The following is a 23419-nucleotide window of genomic DNA, read 5'->3' as shown; positions in this document are numbered from 1 at the left end:
TCGAACATCGCTCCCAAGTATTTATGCTTAAGACACCTTTGTCTAAACTGTAGAAAAAATCCGGGTTAAGGAGTCTGGAAAATATGACTGGAAGTAGCACATGGCGATGCTGAAAAGTAGTCAATTGTCGATCGAACACCTCCACAGCGACTCCAGGTCTTTCTGTAAAGAGAGTGAATTCGAATTTATGCGATACTCTGAAATACTTTTTGGTCATCAGCACATTCATTAATAAAGAGAAAACATAGCAGAGGAGCAAATTTAGTAATTCGAAAAAAGCTAACAAGACAGTTCTACCGTTGCTAAGCTTTCGGAAAGATAGTTCATGACAAACTTTGTTATATCTTTTTGAAAGTCAAATGATTTTTAAATCTAAGGATTTTGTTACTGCCTTCGAAAGGCACAATAAGATAGTGACAGTGGAACGACGCGGAAGAAACCCACGTTGTTGGTCTACTAGCGCTTGCAGACAGTGATTATATATTTTATTTAAGAAAAATAGCGAAAGAAAAATTTACAATCAATATTTAAATATCTTGCAAAAATTTGGCCATCTAATTCAGAATCAGGGATAGCTTTAACTTCAAGAAAAGTGACCTACACTACAATTAGATTCGTCCTAAATAATAACACATTAAATCTTATAAAAGAGAATAATTTCCAAATAAATTATAAAACTTTGAGCGCCCCTGCTGCTAGCGAATCGCCGCATATGAGTCGTGCATTTCGTATTCGATAACAGTATGCAACGATCGTAGGTGGAAACTTAACTACGAATCACGGCAAACAATGCGTTTGTGTCCACCTACTTTGTTAAAAATCAATTGCCACAATCGCAGATCGTCAAACCTTCTTTATTTAATAAATTTAATAATTACATAATCGACTTAATACATGCGGCGTCTTGGCCAATTTTATCCCTTTTACGTCTAATAGAAAGGGGTGAGCTTTCTCGGTAAAGTTAACAGTAATTAATACTTTGGAATGTGTCACCACATTGTCTGGTGGATGTCAGATGAGGACCCTTAATACACTCACCCATCAGGGTTGCCCAAATAATTTGAAATTCTACTCAAAATTAATTAATATTTATATCCTACCCAATCAAACTTATTTTTAACGGTAAATTAAATTCAATCAGCTCTATGTTTTATATATATATATATACATTACTAAATATAATTATTTTATAAATAAATTTCAAAGCCCTGTTTGAGGGCGAGGGTGGACGACTTAAGACGTCTCAAGTCACCCTTATCTTTAGACGTGTGTGGTAAAATTCCGACAGCAAAGGCAATATTTTACGTGTAATTAATTACCATCTGCACAATTAAACTCCTGAACGGGAAAGATCATTTTGTTGTTGCGAGACTTAATAAATATTATTACGTATTATATAAAACTCGATCAAAGAAAGGGCTGCAAAGGGAAATCGCAGTCGTAATGAGATTGCGGTCGTTGAAAAGATTATATGCCCATTTTAATGAGGCGTCTTAGTTAAAATTTACATTATTAAGACGTTGGTTTAATACGTGAATAAATATTTAACAAAATTTGTACGTTAAAATTTTAATGACCTCGTCACGTACGTCTTATATCAAATTATTCATTGGTCAATATGTTTTTTTTTCAGAAATAATATTTGTACACGGTTTGTTGATGTTTTTCATCATTTAATAATTGAAAAAGTCATGAATGAACGTTGATGTTAAATCACTTATAATATAAAGCATTTTAATTTTAAATAGAGTTATATTAAAGTATAGTTTTATAGCAAATGGATAATTATATGTAAATTTTTGTAATACTTTACATTTAAGTATTGCTTATCATATATTTAGTACTATATATTATAATATTATACAATAACTATGCTATCATCCTCTTGAGTAATAAAATAATTGAGCTTATATTATTAAGATATATCCTTTGAAAATAAATATCGAAAGCATTATATTCAAGTCTAATTATATATGCCCCAAAATAAATTTGATTAATATGTATAAAATAGCCATTTTAACATTTGCCGATGAAAATTATTAGCAAAAATATTTTCATTATTTATTCGGCTATAATATAATATATTGTGAAGCTGAGCTTTGGGTTTAATGTAATAACTTGATTTTTTGATTAGAATAAGTAAAATTTTCTGTATAAACTTTTTTATAAAATTTAATTTATTGTAAAATTGTAGATTTTTTTTAGACACTAAAATATTGCATAAAACTAAAAAATATTAGACATTAAGGTTTTCCGTGGTAACGATTTTGAGATAAGTGATTTTATATTGTATATCTATATAATATATTGCGTGAAAATTGTTTAGTTGATTTTCTATTATTTGTATATGTTCATTAAACGTAATTTTAGATATTTTTAAAATCATAAGATATTTTCAAGCTTTATAATTCTAGTGATATTATACAGTAAAATAATTTGAAATGAGAAAACCTTGATTTATATGGTAAAATAATTTCGATTTTTATTTTTTTTACGTTTTTTTTAATACTTTTCAACATACAAAGAAAGTATTTTTTTTATAGAATATAGATTTTATATATTAAAATTAAATTACTTTTCAAAACTATACTTTTCTCAAATACTAAAATAATGCATGAAATTTCATAGGTCTATTATACTGTGATTTTATATTGTACCTATAAAGTGAAAGTTTTGTTGTTAATTTTTTATTATTTATTGAATAAACATAATTGTAAATATTGATAGCAAAGCTATTATAAACATAAGATTAAAGTAAAATAATACTACAAGAATTTTGCCACAAAGGTAAGATAACATGATTTCTATTTAAAAATAATTTGTAACCTCATTTTTCATGTTATATTTTTTTTTGCATTTACAAAATACTAAAAAATATTTATAATCTAGATAAATTTTTAGGTTTTTCACAAAATTATACTTTTTTCTATAATAGTGATATCTACTATAATTATTTAATTGCTAACTTGTACGTTTTTTTGTTATTTTCCTTCAAATAGCAATATAATGCATAAAAATTTATAGGTCTTTTACATCGTATATTTATACGGATTATTGCGTAAATATTTTTTAATTATTTCTAATATTTAAATATATTCATCTAACATAATCATAAATATTTATAGCATAACTATTTAAAGCATAGAAAAACTGTACATTAATATTGCTACAAAGTTAAGCAAACCTCATTTTTTATGTTTAAATTACTTCCACTTTTTAAGAATACTATAAAATGTCTTTAAATATCTTTGGTTTGCTTAATATGATTATGATATATAGTACATATCTAATATTACATATTTTGAGAGTAGAATAAGTTAAATAATCTGTATAAAGTTACAGATTTTTTCATAAATAATAATATTTTTTATCATATTGATGTCTACTAAAATTAATTTATTGCTACATTGTACATATTTTTATCAAATACTAAAAAAACATGAAAACTCACAGGTCTCTTGATTAAGAGTTTTCTGGAGATTAAAATTAAATAATTTTATATTGCATTTTATATTAAATATTATGGAAATTTTTTGTGATTATTTTCTATTATTATATTTAAAAATAGCTATAGGTAGAATAACATTAAAATTTTCTCTAGCTTGATTTATATGTAAATATTTTTTAACTATATTTTAGTTACTTTTGCTTTAATAAAATACAAAACAAATATATGTAAATTAATTTGAATTATTTAATAGTACAATAATTTTGATAAAAAGATAAGATGTGTGATTTATATGCAGTATACATAAATTTAATTAAATTATTTCTGAATTTTATATAGAAATCTTTTATGTATCTGAGGCAACAAATAGCATCATATCTTATAAATATAAGTAATGCTGTATCATCTAGTGTCAAGTGCGTCGCGACGCCTTTAGAACCTATTCGATCTATTCCGGCGATTAGGATCGCTTATACTCGGTCGATAATCCGTTCCGTTGGCGGCACTGGCCCGTCAAAAGAAAGCGGCCCTACGCCGAGGGACAAAGGGCCGCAAAAAGAGGCCGCCGAATTAATTTCATACGGAATACCGTCGGCGCGGCGGAATGTGAGACGCTTGCCCATTCATTATTAATTTATTAGGCCAGACCCCGTTCGTTGTCAACGGGACGTCTACCCGCTTTTTATGATTTACACCCATTATGTGGCCCGGCCCGACGCTGAAAGGTATCCCGGGAAAGCGGGACGGGATCGGGATGCGCGAAAAAAGTCGCAAATTAATTATTGCGGGATATGGCAGTGTTAAACGTCCCGGGCGGAAGGGCGAATACTCGGGGGTGCTATAGAATTCGAGACAAATTCTGAGTGGGTGTTAGCAATGGCTTCTTGGACAGTTATATCAAGCTGGAAGTCTTAAGTTTCGAATCGTTTAATATGTTAACAATATAAACAAATTAGGACTTTATTTTTTTTTAAATGAGATTAAACAAAGTTAATCGAATAAAGCTTTAGAGTTAGTTAGGTGCTTTTATAAATGGATCGAATGTGAAATATACATAGTACACATATGTATGATGCTGAAAACATACTACATGCTACAAATAAAATGCTTATGTTTAAAACTATAAATTTATTGTACGCTATTTTTTCCCTTTGTTGCTTTAACCATAGATTTGTCCAACTAATCTGTATGAATTAGAATTAACAAGAGCACATATGTCAAAAATCTGAATAAATAAATAAAAAAGGTCTAAAATATTTTATTTTTATTTTTTGCATGTTATAATGACAATAAGAAAGAAAACTTATTTATTAGTTTCTAATAGTTATTTTAAAAATACAATAACATTGTTACAAAAAAAAACTCATTTACTGTAAAATAAATAACATAGTATGATTTTTTTTACATATACTATTGAGAATTTCATATCAAAAATACAATAAAACTTTTATAATTTTTTAAGAAATGCGCTTTAGAAAATATATTAAGTAATGGCAAAAAAATACGTTTTGATTTCATCGCCAAATAGAGGAAGGCAAAAAAAAATCAGTGAAGTAAGAGCTCTATATGCAAATATTAAACCACCAGTAAGTGAAAAATAAGATGTATATATTTCTGTAGATAATATTCCATCCTTTTTTTTTTTTTTTAATTGTATCGTAAAAAAAACAATACCAAAGACATTCTATAAATTATGTGAAAATAAATGTGTTTTTGTATTTGTTTTATTCTACTTTCACCAAAAAATTAAATTAAAAATTTGACCCAAATCAGTAAATTATGAAAGTGAAATAAGTATTTTATGTTACTAAAAATATTTATATTTAATAAGGTACTAGTGCAGAAAAGATTATTAATATTGTGCCAAAATTCTAAGGTATTTTTTTATGTATGATTTTTAAAGCAAATTATCTCAAAACGAAATATTTTATATATGACTTATTCCACTTTCATAATAACGGCTTATATGTCAGCAGCATAATACTGCAAAAATACTAATATTTAACAAGGTAATCTTAAAATTCTACCAGTGTAAAAAAGATCAGTATTATAGTATAAAATATTATTTAAAGCAAATTATTACAAATTAAAAATATTAAATATTACTTATTCCCCTTTTAAAAATATGAAGATAATATTGCATATAGATGTTTTTCTTTATTCGATAATGATAATCATATGATAGTTGTAGAGCTATAATCATAACCATATTGACTTGAATTAAATTTCATAATAAGATAAAGAGCAGCAGTTGATGTTAATGCAATATATTTGCTAAAATATTATGTTTTTGTTGCTTTTAAATAGAAAAATAATAAGTAATAGAAATCGATCGTTATTATCTAATATAGTACTATATAATTGTTTTAAGCCTCTGAAATTGAGCGTTAAAACACATTTCGAAACATAACTAAATGACTTGCCGCCATTGCGGCACTGTTTAGCATACACAGCGCAGTAAGTACAAAAAATATGATCAGATCTCTTAAAGCATATGATCAGATCCACTTTATAAGAGGCATACAAATAATTTATATCGATATTTTCATACTAGATAATTCTAAAAAATATTTCGTGCAATTACACTAGCCCATTGAGAAAATCACACAGATTTAAATAGTTATCTTTAGCCAAATATATATAATTCAGTTAATAAATCCACTATTTGATTAATTTTATATTCCAAATATATATAGCTTTTTCTTTTAATTGTCATGATTCACGTTTTTTTTATCACAAAATTACAGTTCTATAAAAAAGCTGGTTAAAAATAAAAATTTAAACAAACTTAAATATTAATATCTGCATATAAAAAAAATAGCTCACTTATAATTTTATATTTATATTTATTTATTGCAAATCTTGCAATATGACAAGCGTTAGCCCAATGTGCTACAACGTAATGATCATAAGTAGTGAGGCACGAGACTAAAATCAACGTCTATAAATTCATGAAATTCATTACAGCTAAAAATGCAGAACAATATTTATCACGATATTAATCTGTTAGATTATGAAAATCTATTATGATTGATCAAAATTATATTTATATAAATAATTACTAATATCGATCCTTCAGACGTGATAGAAATTTAAAAACAAAATTATAAATACGAAATTTGAACCCTGGTCTTTCAGCTATTTGTCAACTATTTATACCACTGGTGTTTATTGGGTTTTAATTTTTTTTAATTTTACGTTTCTATTCCATCTCTTACGATACTGTAAAGCTATATAATGTAGATACATATTTTAGCAAAAGGTACGCATTGATCAAACGCATATGTTTTAATCCACAATTTCTCGAAAAAAACGCTAAATCAAGAGTTTTTTGATTTGCTGAAAATGTTTCATTGATCTTTTTTTTGAAAATAAAATTTGTAGTAATATTTATAAAATGTTTCACAAACGCTGCATCAGAAAGTTTTTAATTGACTGACAAGTTTTTTACGATTTTTTAAACACTCGAATCAAACTTATCCATGTGATGCTAATCTAATAACTAAATTAACAACCAGAAACCGCTCTATTTGAGAATTGACAGATTGCAAAAATGTATGGGAGCTTTCTACAGAGCTACACAATAAAATTAAATTTACTTAATTAAATAATGCAAAGAGGTATTTTATCTTTATCTTGTTCGTACTATGAAAAATGTAAAGTTGCATTTCTTTAATTATTCGCATCCTTAAATATCATATATTTTTAAGTTTATTGATTTAATTTTCTGTTTATTACTAATATAAAAATATCAATAATTATATACTATTTTTATCTATATTTTCTTATTTATACAAAATTCTCGAGAAACCAGAATTTCTACTCGCAACAGTTGTAGTAAGCAATGAGTGTAACGCTATATTAGCAACATTGCGTGGTAATTTTTGAGCATGAGCTGATTAAAAAAAATCTGCTTAATAATTTTAATGAGGACTTAATAATGACGATAGTGTCACCCGCAGGACTAGAGAAAAATATTAAGATAATTGATTGTCGGTTGGTCTTTTATTTCACAGTGCAATGCATGCTCCTAAATATTTTATGCAATAGAGTTAACTTTATGATTATGCCAAAATTTTCGCTGAACCTTCGACTCATATCGTTAGGGTTTCCCTTCGTAACGAATCGGTTACAATGACCCCCCGCGCGCGTGTGCCGCAGCGCATTGTTATAATATCGTAAGTAAGTTTGGAATAATTTTCCCTTGTTACGTTCATATTTCAAAGAGTTTCATCCCCCGGTCTTGAGGAGGGGCATGTAACTAACTTCCGAAAACGCCCCGCACTGAAGTGCTCCTGACACCGTGATTAATCGTTTGGCGGCGCTAGGCGTTAACGACGACCGCCACTTTGTGGGCTTCGCTGCTTGCTCTGCATCGCAAGGATATGACGAATGATCCTCGAGGATCTTCAAAGATAAGTTCATGCAGAAGAGAGGTAGGTATTTCGATTCTGGCGTGAGAGCAATGAACGATAGGTAAAAATCAGCATTAAACCTTTGAATGATTTCCAATGATACTACAGATTTTTGTCATATATTCTATACTATCACACATCATTTTGATACGAAATCACTCTATGGTCTATGGACGAATGTTGAAGCAAGTCGGGTAAAAAAGCTAGTTAATTTATAAATAAGCTATTATTTTAAGCGAGGAGAAAATTCGCGAGCGAAAAGGTTAAGTTCAACTGACACTCGTCATTTCGATCAGCCGTTGAGGGAATGTCGTCTGTGTGACGTGCCCCAAAAGCCGACAGGTGACCGTGAGTGTAGGGTCACCATGGTTTTTGCTCTTGTGGTCGCATGTTTTTATTGCTTTTTGCAGGGCTGTTTTCACGCGTTTTGAATTACTTGTAATTATATGTTTTTTTAAAACTAAATCTTAGCCAGATTGTGGGAAATTTTATACCATAAAATGGTTCCGTTTTTCTCGTATCAAATAAACGTGTGGAACAATTTAAATTTACAGCATAACCTAGCGAACAATTTATGTATAAACATAATAAAATTCGGTCGAGTTAATTAAAGTTTTAAAAAAAATCTGCAGAAAATTCTACGTAAATCGGAAGATGGTTAGGCATGTTTTTTTGCTAATTAAGGCAGAAAAAATTGTCGTGAAAAGGGTATAGCAAATCAATTTTAATCTAGCACGGTCATTGAATGCGAGATGCTTCATTACATCTATAAAAAAGCTTTCATTCATTATTATTTCACATTTTTGGAACTAGGTTTCAGGTTTAAATTAACTATTAATTTTGTCACGCTCACAATAAATTTTGCATTTAAGATGCACGCAAATGATAGCTAAAGATTTTTTCAAAGATACTATAATATGTCCAAAATAATGGCTTATGAATGGTACAACATTTCCAAGAAAAGAGATAGGGACTCTAATCCGACTATTTGAACACTGAATAAATACGCATGTTCTTAAACTATTTACAATATTTAATTTCTAGATTATTATTTCACAAATTTTAAAAACACAGCTCAACAATCTATAACCCATTGTGCACTTTTTTGCTTTGAAAAATTCTATAAGTTATTTATAACAGAAAGTCAAATACAAAAAAATAAATAAAAACATTGCAAAATTCCCAATATTATTGCGAATACTGTTAAAATTTTAGTCCATCTGAGTAATTTATTATGGTAACATCTCTTTAATATTTCAAGTTATAGTTACTGCAAACCATTGCTAATAATAAAACAAACAGCATCCAGATTGTTTTAGGCAGCAGAAGTAATTAAAACTATTTTTTTTACTTATTTAAAGCTCGAAAATCTGAATATTATATCATTTTCTAAATAAAAATAAATAGCTCTTTATTGTAATTAAAAAACATTGTTTGCCAATGTTTATAGAAAATATATCAATATTATATGCAAATATAACAATGTAACACACAATATGTAATTGCCGAAATTACAGAAATCACCAATATTTCTAGATTTTTCAATCTTCAATTCAATCTATTGCTAATAATAAAGACCATATTAACAGCAACTAAATGAGTCTTTTATGCAGAAGGAATCATTATTGTGAAACTTTGTATTGATATAAAGTTTGAACCACTATTATTTTTCAATTAAAATGAATGATTTTTAATTGTAAGCGAGAATCATATTTGACAATATAACATTGTCTAAAATTCTAGAAATTACTAATATTTCTGATTTAATATATTATGCAGCTGTAGATGTGCAGCTAATGACTGGGATTGAATTATTTATATATTTTAAATCAATACGAATACTGTTTTATTCTATGTCTATCTATATTTTTTCAGTACACTATGCTGTAGTTACTGCAACACATTACTGTGAATAAAGTCCACATCATATCTATATATTAAAATAATTATTTTGAGACTTTGTATTAATTAAAATTTTGCAATACTTAATATTATATTATTTTTTAGATGTAAACGAAAATATTGTTTGACACTATACCATTTTATAACAAACAGTCAAATACATAATGTTTTTACCAAAATTCTAATAATATATTACGCAGCTATAAACTTTTTTAATGGATAATATTGAATTTTCTATATTTTTCAAATCAATACAAATACTGATAAATTTTAATGACTTTACTAATATTTTTTAGTTGTAGCTGCTGCAATTTATTTTTGATTTCATGAACAGCGACTAAATGAGTCTTTTAGGCAGCAATAATAATTAAAGTGAGACTTTGTACTTTATAATATATTTTAAATTAAAATAAATAGCCTTTTATTGAGAACGAAAACATTGTTTGATAATATAAGATTGTTCAATTGCCGAAACTCCATGAAATCACCAATATTTTTAAGTTAATAATATGCAGCTGTGGATTTTCCCAATAATGGTATTTAATTTTATATATTTTTTAAATCAATACAAATATTGTTTATTTAACGTCTGCTTGAAATGATTTATTATGGTAATATTTTTTTACATTGATTGAAACATATTGCTGACCATAAAGCCCACATAAACAGTAACTAAATACGTCTTTTAGGCAGCAGGAATAATTAAAGCGAGACATTGTACTAATTAAAAGTATGATTAACCATATGAATACTTTATATTTCATTGATACGTATGTTTGTATACTTATTTTTTTATTGTAATCAAAGTTTTATGAATAAAAGTAGTGAAAAGCATATTACTTTAAATTTTTATAAAACATTTAATTTTAAATTATAGATCCTAAATAATAAATGTGATAGGATGAGCCTTTAGCCTTTTTTGTACATATTATACAAGAAATAAAAGGAGCGGAACATTGCCTTCAAAAGCAACCACATTCTAGGTAGTACTTTCACAATAAACATTATCATTCAAAGGGACAGATTATAGATTTTTGAAGCAGTTTCATTTGTGTTAAAATTTTTTTGCAAATTATTGTTGAGTTTATTGATTTTTGAGCGTTTAAAAAATATTAGACATGAGAGGAAATATTCAAAGAATTTAAATTAGTAGCAGTAAATTTAGGTATTCGATCTGATCGAATACCTAAGCAAAGAAATATTGTACTTATCAACAACATACTTATCGTTATTTGTTTACATCTGATATATAAATGTTACAGCAAATGTGTATTTTTTGGTAAAGTTATATTTTCACTAGCTTAGCCCAAATACATTTTCACCAGTAGATATATATTTCTACTAACGAAAATATAGTTTAACTAATAAGCGCTAATATGCTTCTCTAAAATGTCTATGAAGCTCAATTTGCAGTTGCGAAACGTCCATTTGCTGTTTAAACCCAAAACTAACCTAATGAATGTTATAAAACAAATTATAGTTTTAGATCTTTCATTAGATCAAGTCTAAAACACATACTAAGCCAACTCATATCTCAAGGGAAAACAAGCGGAGGAACAAGTACAGACAGACATCGCATCTCACATATTGCTCAATAGATTACCTGCATTTTGATATTACAATATGTTTTAAAAATATGATAGCTATCCTTCCCGATATTAATATGGACTTCTACTATAAGAGGGTTGATCAAAGTATATTAAAACCGAATTTTGATCAATAGGAGAGTGCAAAAAACAATTATCACTTCTCAGAAGGCAAAAATTCACGGCAAAAGCAATAAAATCGTGTCGGCGCCGTTGCAGTGGGAACGCTCGGTAACGAGCGTTCCCACTGCAACGGCGACGGCACGATTTTATTGCTTTTGGCGTGGATTTTTGACTTCTGAGAAGGGATAATTGTTTTTTGCGCTCTCCTATTGAGCAAAATTTGGTTTAGATGTTCTTTATTCGATGCTCATTCGTTATATTGTTATAAAAAGTCTTGATAATCGAACGTTTCCATCGCGATTGCACGATTTTATTGATTTTATGGCAACACTGAGCAACAAAGAAAAAACGAGTAATTATTATGAGTAAATATTTTTGATAATTTTAAATTCCTAATTAAAATATTTTGCATAAAATATGATTTCAAAAAATATGGCGCAACGGTGGCTAATTTTTATATTTATTTGTAACATAGAGAGGGTTAAGTATCTAGAAAATATATTATAATGTTAAAAACATATATAATGCAATTTTTATTATGAGGCCCGGAATCATTGTTTTTCCAGGGCCCGGGTTCGCTCTAGGCGGCTTTACTCACATACATAGGTCTTTCAGGTATCAGTCACTGATTTGTGCTAGCTATATGTATTCACAATTGAAATAAAAATGTATACTTCCCATGACCTAGGTTCTGCCCACATCAACATTATTTTGGCTGCAGAAATAATTATTGTAAGACTTTGTATTAATTTAAAGTTTGAACTACTTTATATTATAATATATTTTCAATTAAAATTGTAAACAAAAACACTATGTAATTGCCGAAATTCTAGAAATTACTAATATTTCCGAGTTAATATTATGCAGCTGTGGACTTTCTCAATAGCTGCTATTGAATTTTTTTATGTATTTTGAAGCAATACTATTTAATTTTAAGTCTATCGGAAGAAAATTTTATTGGTTTTATTTTTTAAATGCGATTAAAAAATCGATAAATAATTTTTGTTGCATGGTCACCTGGTGTGACTTGTTCAAATATTAATAGATATGCTAGTTTATCAAAGGGCCCGAATTTTTTTGAATTGTGGTTCGATTGTGATCTGGAGCCGATTGACAATGCGGCACCTTCGATTAAATAAGGAATTCCAGTGTGTCCAGAAAACCAGTTCGGCTGTCCAGAAAATCGGCGGTCTCATCTGACAGCAATGCCATCAATGACCATTCGACGATCTGAGCCATAATTGCTCTTAATTGATATGATATTTGAGAAGAACTATAACACATTTCAAAGCATGACTTTTCACTCTCAAATACCAGAATTACATCATTGTGGAATTCTCTAAACGTTCGCGAATTCCTGTTTTATGGAAAGCCTCATTGTCGCTCTCGGGACTCGTTTTTGCCCACCGGCGGCTTGCGCGGAATCCTAAATATGAAGGAATTTCAGAACGGTCGGAAAGACTTTTTGAAGTGCACTCAAAATCGAGACCGAGAGGAATGGACCATGGTGGAGAAAAAACGCGATCGGGGTCTCAAACAAAGGCATTTTTAGATGATAGCTGCACCGATCGTCACTTACCTGAGGACACATTTTGCAGTGGTACTTTCTGGTGCCGGAACCCGTCGGTCCGCCCACTCCGTGTCTTGGACTGCATGGCTGCTTTGGTTGTGGAACTACTAATAATGAACTACCTGCGCCGCCGGCAGGTGAGGAACTAGAAGAACCTGGAAATAAAAATATAACATTAGAAAACATATTTAAATGGGATCAGTGCTTGATTTATTTTTCAACCTGAGGACCTCAATACATTTAGTAGACCTGGTAACGAACTTATTAATTGAAAAAGAACAAATGACAGGTATTAAATTTGAAAAAATGTAGTTTGTTTATGTTAATACATTGTTAAGGTTTCAATCTCAGACCATTAGCGTTTCTTCCATTAATTAATGGTATTTTTAAAATATCCATAATTAAAAATTCTTACTTTTCAACTATGACTTAAATTGCTCAGAACAAAATTATATTAAGGTATTTTGATATATGTAGTTTACAATTAAAATGTATATCATTAATTGCTCTAATTATAAAATATTTTTTCAATGATAATGATTTTTTAGGAAATTTTTTTCACTATAGTTTTACCCTCAATATTCTTCAATAATTTATAATAACAATTAAATATATCATAATATTACGATATTGACATAATAATAAATTAAATCAATAATTGGTTTTTATTTTAAATTTACAAAATATAAAAAAAGTAGTACTAGATGTGTACGTGTCTTGACTTGTGAGGTAAATTAAAGTGATGTTCCTAGATCTTTTTATCTCATTCTTACATATGAATATTGACAAAAAATATGGTGCTCCAGGGAAAATATTTACATATTGTATATATAAATTTACATAATAAGATATATAAAATGTTAAAAATATAGATGGAAAAAGTGACTCATATTAAGTTAAATTAAAATATGATCGTAAAAATTCCAGAGAATCAAATTTAATTTTTGTATATATTGAACATTATTACTTTATTTTCTTAGGTGTAAAAAATATAATTTCAGATTGTATGCTTTTTAAAAAATAGTTCTTAGACAATCGTTTGTAACCCTTTAAACGCCAGCGACTTTATAGTGAGTCGCTTGTTATTTCTCTTCACGGGTCTGTATCTCTTTCTAAAAATAAATATTATATACTTGATTTACTGATAAATGAAGCAAGTGAAATAATCTTTAATAATTAAAAAAATGTAATTTGTAAAAAAGTGCAAAATTATAATTATATTTTTATTTATTGTATTGTGCCTTTTAAACATATAGATTTATTTTATGTTGCTATTTATTTTTCTCAAAAGAATTTCAATTTTATTATATTTTTGCACTTTAACACATTGAGGAGTATCGCCGTACATGTACGGTAGTAAATCTTTCATTGTTTTGAAGTACCCTATATAGTTATATATTTACATATATAACTGAATAAATATTAAATAAAAAAATATTATAATTGTATATTAAACTAATACAAATAAATTAAAGAGTATTAAATAAATTACCATAATAAAAAATATTGAAAGCCTTTGTATTGATATGAAAAAATACACAAAAGCCAAATTATATATAATAAATATATAATAGAGCATAATTATTAAAACATACTTATACAACAAAACGCTGAGAATCACTGATTTTTCAATAAATTAATAATAAAAAAATAACAACAGATGTATTATAACAAATTAATACATGTGTATAAACTAACAAGTGTAATTTGTCGTTGTAACTTGATATGCATAAGCCCAATGTGTTACAATGGCGTAAACATGTATAAATTAGGTAAATTAAGGTAAAGAAAGTAGTTAACCCCCAGACTGAAAGTATAAGAATCAGTGCCATATGTATAATTATCTATAAATGCATTATAATTACAATTTAAAATATGTCATTCTGCAGCTGGAATAATAGTGCATTATTTTATAAATAAAAAATCGAGTTCACAGCCATGCATTGAACCCGCAGCCTCTGGTTTAACAGTCCAGACTTGCGTCATCCACTCTTGGAGTATAATGTAAAGGCATTACAGATAGATAAAATATTGCAATTACATAAGATTTTTTTGTTTTAAATTTTTTTTCCATTACATTGCTTTTACGTTGAATTAATAAAATTAAAACACCAGTATTTTAATAAAAACCAGGTAGGAAAATAATGTGTACTGATATTTGGCGTAAATTTCAATAATATAATGATTTGATTAAAATTCATTAATTTATTATTATCTATCTAAATTGATTAGCAAAGATTTTATAAAATATTTGTATCTGAAAGAAAATGACCACTACTTTATTTATGAAAAATATTAGGCAACTATCCGTTAGAAAATTTAGGTATTTTTTATTTTTAATTCAAGATCATCATCGATATTTTAGTAGGTATTGATTTTTCATTGTCTCATTTTTCATATTTTATGATATGACTTAGCAATATATTTTTATTTATAGATAATGATTGAGTAAAAGTAAGTTCATAAGGTATTAAGTAACTGAAAGAAAATGTTATGTGAAAAATATTTTTACTGAAAGGTTTGTATATCTAAGTATGTTTTATTTTTAATTTAAGTGCATCATCAATGTTTTGGTACATTTTATCAGCATAATTGAGGCAATTACCACATTTATTTTAATTGTCGCAATAAACAGATTTTATGTAATGATTTATTAGTAATTAATTAATTAATTTATTCAACATATTATTATTTACATGTGCTAACTTAAGAGTCAAGTATTACAAAGTTACGTAAATTAATTATTAGTTATACGATAGTTTTATGAGCTATCTGTATTTATGTAGATAAAAAATAGCTAAAATTTATAGATAATGTGATACTTATTTATAGATTTAATAAATATCTAGAACTAGGATAAATGCTACTTATTTAAGGTAAGCGTTTTTAAAATCTTATTTTATAACAAATAATTTATAAGAAAAATAATGCGACTGATTAAACTATCTAGTGATAATTTACATGACATATTATTGTGGTGTTGTATAAAAACTAACAGAATTCAGTAAATTAAGGATAAAATTTAGTAAAAAAAAATACTTATGCAAAATACTCCTGAGATGAAAATATTTTGTAAAAGAATGTGTGAAAAATCTAAATTATTTTTTTTTGATTCATTTAGGAATATATTTGCTTAAAAAAATCATTCAATTAAAAGTCTTTGCTTTTTTATAACCTTTCGATTTTAAGGATTGATTATTAAAAATTAAAAAATCAACAAAAATTAAGTGCAATTTATTACTGCGAAGAGAAAAGAAATTATCAGCAATTTAGTCATTAGAAGGAGATAACCTCGTCCGCGAGGTCATGTCCTTTAAAAGTAACAGTAAATGATTAAACTCTCACCGGAGCGTCCTGTCGTGAGTCCAGCTGCACCGTACAACATCTGGCTGACGGCCGACTGATGATGATGGTGATGATGATGGCCGGATAATGACAGTCTATCACCTTCGCCCGCAGACTTTTGGTGACCCATAGCGCCCAGCGGATCCGACGTGTTCATTTTCGCCTGAAATTTGAAAGGAAATTACTCGAAATTAGTTATGGAATACTGGAATGTTTGCTATGCGGGTTGGAGGGGTAGACACGAACTTAATTCCGTGCGATATACGGAATTTAGGCACGTACTGACCACAAGACGTGTTGAGGTTTTGTTAGAACAAATAATAGTATGGCACCATGCCGGGAAAAAAATCTTATATTATTTATGACGCAGACTGAGGAGGGTGTTGAGGAGGAAACTAAGGGTCGGTGGATTTTTAATATTTATGCTGAAGGTTCTCAAACGCGTTAATGTTATCGAGGTTTAATACTTTTATATAATAATAAATTATAATGGCATTCGTTGGAGATACTTATAAAAAATATATGAGCTAGTCGTAACATATACTAAATTATAAAATATTTAATTTTATATTTAATTGTGGTATTAGTGACTGACTTATATATACACATAGTTTATATAAAATCTAAATTATAATTCTTAAAGTTTGTTTCTCTGTTCTTTTATTGCTTTAAAATCAAGAATGTAACACTAGAAATTTTATTTTTTAAACAATATTCTGCTGTATGTTCATATTACTCAATTGCTAATTTTATCAATGCTTAAAAATCTACCAAAATTCCATAAATTCTAGTGAATTATTATTGTTCAAGCTAACATAGTTTGGATCCACAAAAAATGTTTTTTTGGAACAAGGTTGGTTTAAAAGCATTGAACGCGTACGTGAATGAGGCATCAAATCTTTAAAGACAATTTTTTTTGCTGAAATTCGAACTAATGTGTTTATTTGCTACTATGATGGTTAAATGTATACAGTAATTAAGCATTTATTTGCATAAAAGTATCTTTACTCAAGTATTAATGGTTTCAGTATAACTCGGAACAGACCAAAAGCTCGTTGAAAGTGCTTCATATTTATTAGAAAGCTTTTGAATTTTTTATTTATTAGATTCAGACTTTTTTGTAGATTGCTTTAATATAGATATTATATATTATATTTAACGCAGCATTCGTACGACGTGTCGAACATAAAGTTTTGGAAGAGCGAATCTCTCCGGTCCGGTCAGTGCAAGTTGTCAGCGGGCAAAAAGCTCCAGGGGTAAAAAAGTGGTCGTATATGAGCCGGCTCGGCCATATGGTGACCCGACCCTTCCACCGTTCCCAAGAATAAATAAAATATTAGCAAAGCGAAAGGGAAATCTCTCAAATATTTAAGGGAACGTGTTGCGCTCGCAGAATTCATGATCTCGCAAATGGTTATATTGCTTGATTTATCGCCTTTCACCGCTGTATGAAGGATGGATGGGTTTTTCTGTGATTTAATATAAAAAAGTAAATAAATAAAAGCACAAAAAATAAATCAAAGAGTTGATTAGTAGGATAAAATAAATATAAAAGTTATACTACACATTTGACTACTAGATTTTCATGACGAACATTTTTAACTTTTTTATTTTATAAATTTACATTACAATCTAGTGAATGTAATGTGTAATAAATACAGTGACTAAGCAGTATACTCTGATTATTTAAGCAATTTTTTTTTTAATTAGGAAAATCATATTATTCGTATTGATTTAAAACAGATAAAAAATATATCAGCCATTGAGAAAGACTACAAATGCACACTAAAAGACTACAAATGCACAAATATTTCACTATAAGTATATAAAACGGGCGAATATTTTTCTCATCTAATTACAATTTTAATTCTCGTAAAAATATTTTAAGTAATTGTTTGTGTTTTCATTATTATTTTGTCAACTTTTATTTATTATCACTATAGCTGTAAAAGATAAAATAAATTTCGCAAAAATAACTATATGTGTTTTTGTGATCTACAAGGGCTTTAAATTTATTTATTTTATTGTAATGATAGAGTACGCTCGGAATAAGGATGCCGGTTTGTTATTGTGTGCGTGTACATGTATATGAGAGGGAGAAGCGACGTAGCGTGTACTTCGTTGTCTCGTTTTCTCTTTTAAGGACAGTCGCTGATACGTCAACGCTGGTATTCGTCATTAAAGTGCAGTGTGGCACAGAAGTTCGATCTTCTCTAGTGATTTATTTTAAATAATTTTGTATTGATATTGGTTTAACCCAGATATGCCCACTGTCCCATGGGTAGGTCACTAAACTCGTGCCACTGTTTTTTATTTATAAATGAAATTTTAAGAGAACAAAATTTCTTGGGCATATCTGGGCTAATTGATATCAAGGCTTCAAATATACACTGTAAATTATTCGTTCTCTTACACGTGGATTAAAATATTTTAAATATTTTTCCATTAATCCGTACGTTGTTGGTTTTTTTTACACTATTCTCTGTAAGGCTTAAAAAAGTTATTATTCTTATCGTTGCGCCAATGATAATTTTTTAATTTATTCAATGGATTCTAATGAATTAATAGAGTCGTCGAGCCATTAAACAATCTGCGAATAATTTCTTTCCTCATTTTATATCTTTTTGCTTTTGAAGAATAGCTAAAGACTTCATTATTTTTTTGACTAGTGAAAGATTTTGAATTTTGCAAATATTTAATTAATGACATCAATGTCTGGTTTCTCCGATTATATAATATATTTTTAATTGTCCGTTGAAATTTCCAACTTAGCTCAGATGTATGTATGTTAAATAAACATATATTTTCTTTTAAAATAAAAAAAATAAATATTCTGAGCGAAATTGTTTTGAGACACACAGTTCACGCACACGATAACAAACCGGAATCCTTATCCCGAGCGTACTCTACACAATTTTTTTTAATATTTCACTACAAATATAAACGAATACTCTACAAATAGTTAGACAAATATTCGAATAACGAATAGTTAAAAAACGGGCATTCAATAATTCGAATATTTGAGTCTCTATTAGTTGCAATTTTTCAATTATTAACTGACTATTTATTTAACAATTTATCAAAACCTTTAGAAATTATTTAAAAATATCCCTTTTTTTATGCTATTATGATTAAAAAAATGCTGGAACATATGTACAATATTTATAGTATTGTTATGATATACTTATTTGTACAAATAATAATAAAAATCAATATTGTCTTAATTTTTAAATGCATCCTTGCAATATGATTTCGCTTATGATAAACATTACATTTAGCATTTGACAATATATATATATATATATATATATATATATATATATATATATATATATATATATATATATATATATATATATATATATATATATATATATATATATATATATATATATATATATATATATATTTAATTTTTTCTGACAATTTATTATTTTATAGTTCTGTTTATAATTATTTTGATGTTACAATTAAGCTCAAAATATTAATTTAGTAAATTAACATGCACAGCATGTTAATTTAAAACAGATACTATTGTATTCGATTTTAATTGCTTTTCTACGTACTATTTTTGCCTTTTCAGTGTATTAATAAATAAAGTTTTCGTTTATTTAATAATTAAAATTTGATCATATTGACCCTATAATTATATATATGTAAATATTATTTATTTTCCCTGCAAATTTGATGCTAAATGCAGTTTTCAAGCTAAGAAACATATAATATTATACATCTCGCTTATTTAATTTTATTCAAAAGAAGCTTGACGAACTTTTGTGACACGTAGTTTTGTTACTTAATGTAATTAAAAATATATTGGAGCTTTTTATCAAAGCAGAATATATGAAATATAAAAGCAAGATGTTATAAAATTAAATCAAACTGTAGATTCGATTTTTTTTCTAAAATTAATAAGCAATCAATTTAATAATACAACAAAAATTGTTATAATAATAAATTAATGATGATGAACTGATAAAGTGATTAAATATATAATTAAACTGCACACAGTATTTACTCGATTTCATTAATTAAACCAAACAACGGACCGCCCATGGTTCATCAATAATAATCGTATATCATAATTGCTATTGCTAAAACTATAATATCAAAACGCGATGGGTGTGTTCCCATCGAATTAATTCAAGTCTAAGGCACTGCACCGACCAAATGATGGATGGCCAAGATAGTAGGTAGCCGTGGTACATCCTGTGTCGTCTTTTCCCGACGGCAATTTGTGAGCATCATCAGACCGACGGGTGTGCCCTGGGGGTCACCTGACCTCAGGATTTGTTTATGGCCGACCATCTACTTGATTGAGCACCACCGCAGCATATAGCCACCCCATCTAAGAACTAATCAACTAAATTAGGTTGCTGCTGCTTCTGTTGGTACATTTTTTAAGGTTTTATAAGGATGGATCTACTTTATTGAATGTATTTTGTATTTCAAACATAGATAGTATTATGAAAGTAATAACCGTTAAACCTATATATATATATATACTTAGACTCTTGGTATCTATTAACTAATAATTAATTTAATCATACACAAGCAACTATATGTTCTTAATTGTTTATGTTTATCGACGTGCTTTTTATCCTATTCTATGCCTACGACGAACATAATATATACAAATATTGAAAATTATATACTAATGAACACAATATACACGTTAATTGTAATTATCGTGCCGATAATAACGACGATGACGGATAAGCTCATTAATCTTGTTTAATTGCATTTGCACCGTTTCATTTACACGCACAATGAGCACGTATGAGACAAAAAGGTTGCAGGTGTGTGTTTGCATGCGAATTGTATTATGCACATGCGGCGGTTAATGTGTTAATTGACCACGATGTAGTGCTATCAAACGTGTTATTATTCTATTGTGTTTCTTATTGTTAACATGTTATAGCACTCACACAAATGGAGTAACTCATAAAAATGTCAGCATCTTGTAAAAGGCGGAACACACACGTCGATAAATTTAATTCGTAATTTAATTATAATAATACGGGGGAAAATCCTGGATATCAAAATTACCGAGTGAAAGTATTGTTTCCAATAACACGGGTTTCGTCCGCGTCGTTCCATTGCCACTAAAATCTTATGCCTTTTGAAGACGGCTATAAAATCCTTCGATTCTAAAATCCAGCTCGATGTAGTCTATTGCAATGTTAATGCGATGACTTTTTTTAGAATGTAGTGTTTTTATTTTTAAACTGACCATAATGATTTAATAGGTTTTACCAATACCTCATTATACAAACACAGGTGTCTATTATTATGCCGCATGTATAATATATCGTCGATGAAGAAAAGAAAAAACAGAAATCTAAGATTAGATCCTTGATCACATACAGGCCTGCCAAGAGGGGACGAATTCTCGGGCTCATTCTCCTTGAGGGGCGCAACTCTGGAGAAAATCATAGCAAGAATATATTTATAAAAAACGTACAAACCGAACTCAAATAGTGAATCCGAATTAAAATACAGTTGTTTAAGATGTTCTTATATACTGATGTATTTCAGGTATAAGTTCCTATAGCCCTTTTTTATACATATTGTACAATAAATAAAAGGAGCGGAACATTGCCTTCAAAAGCACCCACTTTCTAGGTAGTACTTTCACAATCAACATGACTATTTAAAGGACAGATTGTAGTTTTTGGCGCGGCTCCGTTTGTGTTAAAGTTTGTTTTAAAATTTTATTTTGAACGTTTACTGCTACTAATTTACATTCGAAAAATATCGAATGTAAATTAGTAGCAGTAAATTTAGGTATTAAATCTTAAAATTCAGTTCGAATAGCTAAAGAAGAAGCAAAGAAATAAAGAAAAATAAACAACAATAATTTTACAACTGGATTTGATGCAGAAAAATAAATAAATAATACATTCAGTTTCATGTGGTAATTACTAAAAGAAAATTTAGAAAAGACTATTTATAAATATTTTTTAAAATATGTCATTTCAGTAAAATCATATCGGAATACATTTTATATTCATATCGGATGGTTGAGCAAGCTTTGCAGCCCTGAATACATAAAGGCAGTCACATGGCAGATTCCATTTGACTCAGGCAGACACCGGCAGACACAGTACGCTCTGACCAGAAAGGGATCAATTCCACCATACTATCGCTACCACGCCACCTAAAAGATCTGTGAAGATCTTCTACCGACATCATCTCTCCGCCAGCATCTCCATCACCGCTCGTACAAAAACGTCACGAGACACGGAATCATTGTTTTCCCATAGCTTTCAGGTATCAGTTACTGACTTATACCACTGGTCTATTGTGCTAGCTATATTTATTTACAATTAAAATAAATATGTATATTTCGCTGCGGCGAAAGTCGAGAAAACTCTTCGATATTTAAAGGTATATAAATACAAGATCCATGATTATTAGACATAAGATGTAGGAGCTATATAGTATTTTATCTTTATGGAAATAATTGTGTATATTTATATCTTTAAACGTGTATAAATATATAGTGGTTTTAAATAAATGTATAAATTAACCAATAACTTATCTATCAGCGCGATGGGACGCAACTTTGGTACACAAAAAATATCAGCCCTTCGTCAAACTTTCGGGCGCCCTGTGCATGTTAGTAAACGCCCTGGATATATCAGGTCATGATTTATTAAAAGTGGGAGACAATAGTAATACTTTGTCCAATTTGCGACCTTTTAGTTTGGGGCGTTGCGGTGGAAATCACGGCTCGGTCAAGGGACCCCGAGGGCTTTTCCAACCCCCGACACCCACCCCATCTCGTAAGGTATCCGGCGACGTTTGCCAAATAACGGTCACAAATCATAGAACACTTGTCCCACGGCCTGTGGTCACTCACTCAAAGGGGGTGCGACCGAAGGCGCCCTTGTTCAGATTAAATTCGAAAAGCGTAAATCAATTCCGAAATTTGCATTGTAAAAAATCGACTGCAGTTAGCTAAATTTCATTAAGATTATAAATTATTAAGGAACACATATTGCGATTTACGATGTATTCTGAAATA

General features: G+C 28.6%; 1 long non-coding RNA gene across 1 annotated transcript in view; it reads right to left on the bottom strand.

The window, feature by feature from the left end:
* Positions 1 to 16411: 16411 nt before the first annotated feature.
* Positions 16412 to 23419, bottom strand: part of LOC148232709 (uncharacterized) — a 101925-nt gene continuing 94917 nt past the window's right edge. Inside the window, exon 5 of the long non-coding RNA XR_015810475.1 lies at positions 16412 to 16552. This is a non-coding gene — a long non-coding RNA (uncharacterized LOC148232709). The remainder of the gene's footprint in view (positions 16553 to 23419) is intronic.

The sequence above is a fragment of the Plectrocnemia conspersa genome, unplaced genomic scaffold (genome assembly GCF_051122295.1).
Source record: "Plectrocnemia conspersa isolate PC_06_02 unplaced genomic scaffold, ASM5112229v1 ptg000008l, whole genome shotgun sequence".
Taxonomy (NCBI): Eukaryota; Metazoa; Arthropoda; class Insecta; order Trichoptera; family Polycentropodidae; genus Plectrocnemia; species Plectrocnemia conspersa.
The sequence above is the reverse complement of the archived record's forward strand: the minus strand, read 5'-3'. Positions and strand labels throughout refer to the sequence as shown.